Source organism: Syngnathus typhle, unplaced genomic scaffold, assembly GCF_033458585.1.
Source record: "Syngnathus typhle isolate RoL2023-S1 ecotype Sweden unplaced genomic scaffold, RoL_Styp_1.0 HiC_scaffold_23, whole genome shotgun sequence".
Lineage (NCBI taxonomy): Eukaryota > Metazoa > Chordata > Actinopteri > Syngnathiformes > Syngnathidae > Syngnathus > Syngnathus typhle.
In genome coordinates, this window is record NW_026871929.1 from 814,759 (window position 1) to 822,919 (window position 8,161).

Here is an 8,161-nt window from a genome sequence, read left to right on the forward strand (position 1 = left end):
AACCTAACCAGAGTGACGGGAGCGGCACAATTCAGAAAAAGTGCTCAGCTCGCCGAGAAAATGCGATTTAAGCAATAAAATTAAAAATGCTTATAAAACATAAACCAAACGTTGGAGGTGGTCATTTCTTCATGCGCAGTGATAAACTCGGCACTCTAAAGCACCCGAGAGCGTTTTTTTCGATGCCAACCTAACCAGAGTGACGGGAGCGGCACAATTCAGAAAAAGCGCTCAGCTCGCCGAGAAAATGCGATTTAAGCAATAAAATTAAAAATGCTTATAAAACATAAACCAAACGTTGGAGGTGGTAATTTCTTCATGCGCAGTGATAAACTCGGCACTCTAAAGCACCCGAGAGCGTTTTTTTCGATGCCAACCTAACCAGAGTGACGGGAGCGGCACAATTCAGAAAAAGTGCTCAGCTCGCCGAGAAAATGCGATTCAAGCAATAAAATTAAAAATGCTTATTAAACATAAACCAAACGTTGGAGGTGGTCATTTCTTCATGCGCAGTGAATAACTCGGCACTCTAAAGCACCCGAGAGCGTTTTTTTCGATGCCAACCTAACCAGAGTGACGGGAGCGGCACAATTCAGAAAAAGTGCTCAGCTCGCCGAGAAAATGCGATTTAAGCAATAAAATTAAAGATGCTTATAAAACATAAACCAAACGTTGGAGGTTGTCATTTCTTAATGCGCAGTAATAAACTCGGCACTCTAAAGCACCCGAGAGCGTTTTTTTCGATGCCAACCTAACCAGAGTGACGGGAGCGGCACAATTCAGAAAAAGTGCTCAGCTCGCCGAGAAAATGCGATTTAAGCAATAAAATTAAAAATGCTTATAAAACATAAACCAAACGTTGGAGGTGGTCATTTCTTAATGCGCAGTAATAAACTCGGCACTCTAAAGCACCCGAGAGCGTTTTTTTCGATGCCAACCTAACCAGAGTGACGGGAGCGGCACAATTCAGAAAAAGTGCTCAGCTCGCCGAGAAAATGCGATTTAATCAATAAAATTAAAAATGCTCATTAAACATAAACCAAACGTTGGAGGTGGTCATTTCTTCATGCGCAGTGAATAACTCGGCACTCTAAAGCACCCGATAGCGTTTTTTTCGATGCCAACCTAACCAGAGTGACGGGAGCGGCACAATTCAGAAAAAGTGCTCAGCTCGCCGAGAAAATGCGATTTAAGCAATAAAATTAAAAATGCTTATAAAACATAAACCAAACGTTGGAGGTGGTCATTTCTTAATGCGCAGTAATAAACTCGGCACTCTAAAGCACCCGAGAGCGTTTTTTTCGATGCCAACCTAACCAGAGTGACGGGAGCGGCACAATTCAGAAAAAGTGCTCAGCTCGCCGAGAAAATGCGATTTAAGCAATAAAATTAAAAATGCTTATAAAACATAAACCAAACGTTGGAGGTGGTCATTTCTTAATGCGCAGTAATAAACTCGGCACTCTAAAGCACCCGAGAGCGTTTTTTTCTATGCCAACCTAACCAGAGTGACGGGAGCGGCACAAGAAAAAGCGCTCAGCTCGCCGAGAAAATGCGATTTAAGCAATAAAATTAAAAATGCTTATAAACTATAAACCAAACGTTGGAGGTGGTCATTTCTTCGTGCGCAGTGAATAACTCGGCACTCTAAAGCACCCGAGAGCGTTTTTTTCGATGCCAACCTAAACAGAGTGACGGGAGCGGCACAATTCAGAAAAAGTGCTCAGCTCGCCGAGAAAATGCGATTTAAGCAATAAAATTAAAAATGCTTATAAAACATAAACCAAACGTTGGAGGTGGTCATTTCTTCATGCGCAGTGATAAACTCGGCACTCTAAAGCACCCGAGAGCGTTTTTTTCGATGCCAACCTAACCAGAGTGACGGGAGCGGCACAATTCAGAAAAAGCGCTCAGCTCGCCGAGAAAATGCGATTTAAGCAATAAAATTAAAAATGCTTATAAAACATAAACCAAACGTTGGAGGTGGTCATTTCTTAATGCGCAGTGAATAACTCGGCACTCTAAAGCACCCGAGAGCGTTTTTTTCGATGCCAACCTAACCAGAGTGACGGGAGCGGCACAATTCAGAAAAAGTGCTCAGCTCGCCGAGAAAATGCGATTTAAGCAATAAAATTAAAAATGCTTATAAAACATAAACCAAACGTTGGAGGTGGTCATTTCTTAATGCGCAGTAATAAACTCGGCACTGTGGTGAATTCTCTTCGATGGTCAGCTGGTCTTCCAAACAAGATGGTGAAAAAGTGGCTGGCTTGGGGAAGGAAAACTTCAGTCACACATGGCTGATTGGGGAAAGATTTTATTCAACCGATGTCAGAGAGAAGTGTCTCGCGCCCTAGCCAAGATGTCGAGTCCCTTTGTCTACTCTCGTCCTAAACCTTATACTCTTGCGCTTCCCTCCACGCGGGAGCGCGCAGATGGGGCTGTTGGCTGACCTATGACCCCGCTGTTGCCCCCCCATCTCTACATCCTGTGTATCTTAGCAGTTGTTAATGGAAGCCAGATGTGTCCGGCGCCAATGAGTCTACCTTCCTGGACCAAGCCCCAAACAATACCACACGAACCTGACCCGAACATGCCCTGGTCGTACTTAGGCTTAATAGTGAGATGAACATAGCATGATACCAGAATAAAAATACACAACATACCCCCCTGCCGGGGCACATCAAGTGCCCCGGCAACAACTCAACACGAAAAAGACATCGGTACATCAAAAAACCTTCCCCCAACCATTTCATGGTTTTCGTCTACAATTTGGACCTATTTGTCTCATCCTAAATCATGCTCAAGGCATGCTACTTAAGGTTACATTAACTAGGAAAGCTCAACCTAACTTAATAGCAAATTCCTCCCTGACAGCAATCTGAGGCCTCTCAGGAACCACATTTGACCAAGATCGAATCCCCCAACCCCATTAACTGATTGACGCCGTCCGCACACCCCCCTTAGGTAATATATCACCAACGCCATCAATTTGGAGAGGAAAGGTTTGCTGTGGCCCGTTAGAAGCCCCAAAAAGTTGCCGGACCGCCGTCGAAAAAACCTCGCCAATCTAATGACGAGGAAAAAGAGGGAGGCCCATTCTACACCCCCGGAGGCGCCTCTCACCTGGCGAGAGTCAGGTGAAGGGAGCTCCGGCACACACCACATTTCACAAAGCGTAGCATGAGCCCTAAACACAGCAACAAGCAGAACCATGACCCTCAAACACAGATCGCTCAACATGCAACGTCGTATCGTAAACATGCCACGGGGCAAGCAAATGAGGTCACATAATAAAGTAAATAACATGGCAACAAAACAACGATGTAACACAGTGAGGTATATAAAAACGAATCGTCAAAGCATGCAAGAACATTAAACCCGTTGTTGCGCTGCCCCCCTCGCATGCACAAGTGCGTGCAGATATGAAATCCAGTCCCCTGATCCGTCAGTGGAAAATAGCACTAGTAGCAGACGGCACCGTCCCGGGCCGGCTGTCCGTTCAGTGTCCTCCTGTTGCTTATGATGGCCGTTGAATCCCGTGCAAGGCCCCGGTCAGCAGCCAGGCGACCTATGCCAAGCTAATGCTACTGTCTGTATCGAGTGACTTTAACAGTGCGAACATGTGGAGTCATAATGTCAAAGGTAGCAGCCCAGGCCGGACGTCCTTCCGGCCCCGACGGCCACCGCTGGCAGGGCAACACAACCCGATAGCTCCAGTGTTTCCAGCCCCCTCAAATAATTATTTGGCGGTGATGGGGCAACGAGGAAAAAGCTGTGTCAATCGTCTCATCGAAATCTCATCAGGACGCCCGAGGGCTCCCGACACCTACCCCTCGTTTCCAGAGGCCCACGCGGTCCCTGAAACAAACAAACAAACAAACAAACAAACAAACAAACAAACAAACAAGCAAACAAACAAGCAAACACTCCAGGACTCATTCCCCTCATTTCTCGTCGTGCCGACAGCGTTGCTAGCTCCCCCCAGTCACAATGTAAATTCTACCTGTTCCTGGTAGCCTTTCCTGTCGCAGATGTCCCTGTCTCAATCACACTGTCACCTTTCTGAAGTCCCGTCAGTCATGTCACTTCAGCCGCTCTTTTTCCCGTCCAAATACTATTTGACACCCCCAAATTCCTTCTTCAGTCTAAAGATGTGTAGCATTCTCAAACCGGTATCCCTCACAATACTGTAGTTTCCTAGGTCTGTACCTTTATGTCTCAGTGCCTTACGTTCGAGTCACCTCACTGTTCAAACCAGCCATCATTCTGAAACAACGCTCACGTAATCTTTCCAAAACGGTACAGCCACTCAAATCCTTTCTGTATTCGTTATGCAAACTACTCGTCCTAAAATGTATAATTAAACATTTGCCCTGTAATAGCAGCTTTGATGCAGTCACGCGTTCAGAAATTTCCCCGTTCCTTGTCTCTGGCCCCGTCTTCCCCCGACATTCTATAACCTTCCAAACTTTCGTTGTGTATTGTGCCACTGTCCATTCCCAAATCACTGTATGATTTGTCCTTCGCACTTTGTCATTGAAAAATCTTAAACCTTATTGTCACTAAATTGTTACCACGCTTCGCATCCATTCCAGGCTGTTGTCTCCCGTTAACTCCCTTTCTTTCAAGATGCTTCTTCTGCTCCTTCCATGACTGCTAGTTGACTTCTGGCGTGTCCTGTTAAAGCTTAAAAACAAGTGAATTTGGAAAAAAAAACTTTGTATATCACAATTACAAATTGCAACCTACTCACTCCTTTCTGTTTTACCACACCCCCCTTTTGACACATTCACCCAATGTGTCATTAAGTATCAAAAGGAACCTGCAAAGCGTCCCCTCTCATCACCACACTCATTGTAGCCAGGCCCACGGAACCTCTAGCTTCCATCTGGGCCCGGGACCGTCACCCCAAGTCTCTGAAAGTTGACTGTCCACCACACACTCGGCAACACACACAAAAATCAGCGCACTCCTGTCAGTGAGCTTATAGCCCTGCTGACAGCGGACACTTGTACACACAAAAACAGACATCAAGTATCAAAACAAAAACAGTCATAAAATGAATCCTGGCGCTCGGGGATCCTGTCCTGAAAACCATGTAATCAACAAGTTCATTATAAAAACCAAAAGGGCAAGGGTTAACATATTCTTGTAAATTCAACACAAACTTACCACGAACGCAATTGACAACCTGCAAGAACGAAAACAAGTTACGCAAGCAGCGCGCAATCCGCTCCTTGGCTGGCGGCCGTTGCTGCTGCTGCAAAAAATCAAGTCACACAGAAAAACAAAGCAGAGCTCGCTCATGTCGCGAGCAAGCTCAAGCGTCAAACATTTGGTCACTGTCCACCTAGTCCGTCACCCCGTCGGGTGAGCTCAAAGTCGTCACACGTCAAATCGTCCAAAGTCTTGATGTTCAATACTAGTTCTGTCTTGTCTGACCATATCACAGAAACGGGCCTCCTCCATCGAACCGTTTGGTTGTCGATGGTGCCCCTGATTGATCATTGAACCCTGGTTCCGGTCAGAACTCATCACTTACCAGTTCCAGTCCCTCCGATCTGTACCACCCCTTCAGGTGAGAGGAATTTTATCCTCAATGGCAAACACATCATCCCAACTTCAGACCTCTCTGGCCAATCATACTGCGCACACACAGCCGTAGATGATCACATGCGCACTCACCCATCCACACACTTACAGACACACTCATCCATCTCTATCACTCAGTTCTCCCCCCAAACCAAGCAAAGTTAGTATCTTAGTGTGTAGGCAAATATTGACTCCTAATAGTGACTCTTCACATTCGGACATATCCGTCAACATGACCTATTGTAATCTCCAATTCAATTTTCCATAAACTCGCCCATCAGATTCATCGCAAATTGTCATATATGTCTATATGAGGGACTAACTGTGGGACCCGCGTTTTGAGGGAGCCTCCATACCCTCGTATTGGTCCTACAAACTCGATCTCTATTACTTATGTTAATTAAATTCAATAAAGATGGGTCAGACTATTCTCTCTGGCTTTTTACGTCATCATTTGGCTCTCCCCCTTTTTCTCCGTTGTCTTGCTCAAAACTGTTTCTCAGTCTGCTTCTCTTTATTGCCCCTCTTGGCGAGTCTCACTCCCCCCCCTTTTTATTTTCTTCCTCTTCCTAAAACTCCTGCCTGTCACACCATCCAACACCTCTCCCTACTTCCTTGTGGTCGCCTATCACCACTCCTCACTCGCGCGGTCTGCCCCCCTTCTGCAAAGCTGCAGCTCCACACAGGGAGCTCCGAGCCTTCTCCCTCGAATGAGCAGTTTTTAATGTAACTTACGTCATTGCCGTCCAGATCTCCTATCCTCAACCTCTCCTGCTGTCAATCCCTGTTAAAATGGCAAATTCCTACTTGCTCCAATCCGATCTATGACAATGGAGTTTTCCCTTATCAGACCTTCGAATATCTACGTCCTCCTATTATCCTCGCCTCCATCTCTTAGTAGTTCTTTTGTCAGAATCTCCTATTGGTAACCCTACAGCGGACTGTTTAGCATATAATCCCTTACTTCGCTCTCCTGCTTCTACATTGCCGTGTGGGTGCAGTTGAATTTGAGCCCTATCTCAGTCATTATCTTGTTACCTGTGGCCTTGTGCGACTCCTATGCATGAATGTGTGAAAGTCAAAAATTTAACGGATCCAACTTTCTGACTACCCAACCTCCACTATGGTGCAACAAACTTCTATCGTATTGAGTAGGTACATCGAGCGTCCTAGCTTCTCCTTGGCTGAATCCACTTTAGTCTAGATGTCCCATTCTAAAATGTATCTAACTCTATTTCTACGTCTTATGTCTGGTGAGCCAAAACATCAGATCTCGCTCTTGTTTCTCACCGTTTTAGCCCATTTGTTTTATTCAAATCTGTTCAATCTCTGACCATAATGCTTCTCTCTGTAGCTCTACGCATTATCCAATCCTTTATCAAATCTCCTCAGTTCTGTCAAACCCAGTGCACAATGAAGCTCCTGTCCACTCTAACCCAAGCCCCACGAGGTCTTAGCACCGCCAGGAGTGCGATTTGGCCGTCGGACATTTCAAGTCCATATCTTCTGCCGCACCTCACCCTCTCAAGATGGTGTCCTTTTGTTGTTGCTTCAGAGCCAACACATCCATCACTCTCGAATGAGTCCATTGTTCAAATGTCCATTTTTTCTTCAACATTGTGAGTTCCTCCACTTCTCACTGTCTTTTCTCGTCTCCGAGGATGTTGTCTATCCTCCGGAGTGTACTTGCCCCCTCCAAGCACAACAACAGTCTTTCTTTGTCCTTGCCAAAGGTCAAAGGTGCCTCAAATCCAGGCAACGTCTTGTAGTCGTCCACGGCTGCAGGCGGAGTCTCGGGATCGGGTTTTCAGGGATCCTGGCACTGAGAGAGACAGACTGGGACACCAAACTTGTAAGGCTATCTCCAAATGTAGCTGCTGCCCTCCATTCACTAGTAACGTTTGTTTACCAAAAGTCAAATTCTCCTAGTAACAGCAATGTCGTCTTTATATTGTAAGTCCTGCAACTCATCCTATTGTCGAGCTACGTTTTGTCTATAGTTCCAATTTAATGGGACAGTACATTGTGTCTTCAGTATCATTATTCAAAATTAACTCCGAGGTCTGCGTCCCACAACTAGCCCTGATCTATGTCTTGATCTCTCACGCGTTATTACCTGTGTCATGCTTGCTCAAAAATGCGACTTAGAATATGTGCTGTGAATTTCCAATCTCCTCGATCAAAGTGGATCCCGCTTCTCAGCTCTCCTCTCTCATGCTCCTGTTAGCCTGCAATTGTTCAAATCAAAAATGTTATTGTCTTTTAACTGTCTTTCTGTTGAACCTCTAAATCCCTCGTGTTGCTAACCTATCTACTCCAGGAAATGATTTAAAGGGTCTTAAAGAAAGGACCAACAGATTACTCCCAATATCTCCTCAATATTTACGAGTTAGCACCCCTTTCTTCTCTCACTCCCTCTTTCTATCTGTCTCTGGCCGCATTTGTGGCGTCCTGACGTAAATTAGTGAAGAATTTGGGGGCAGCGCTCCACGAAGCTTTTCCTCAGACGACCTGGGAGTTCTGTCCGTGTCTCTTTGTCCTCTGGGAGGAGACGTGCGCGTCCGCC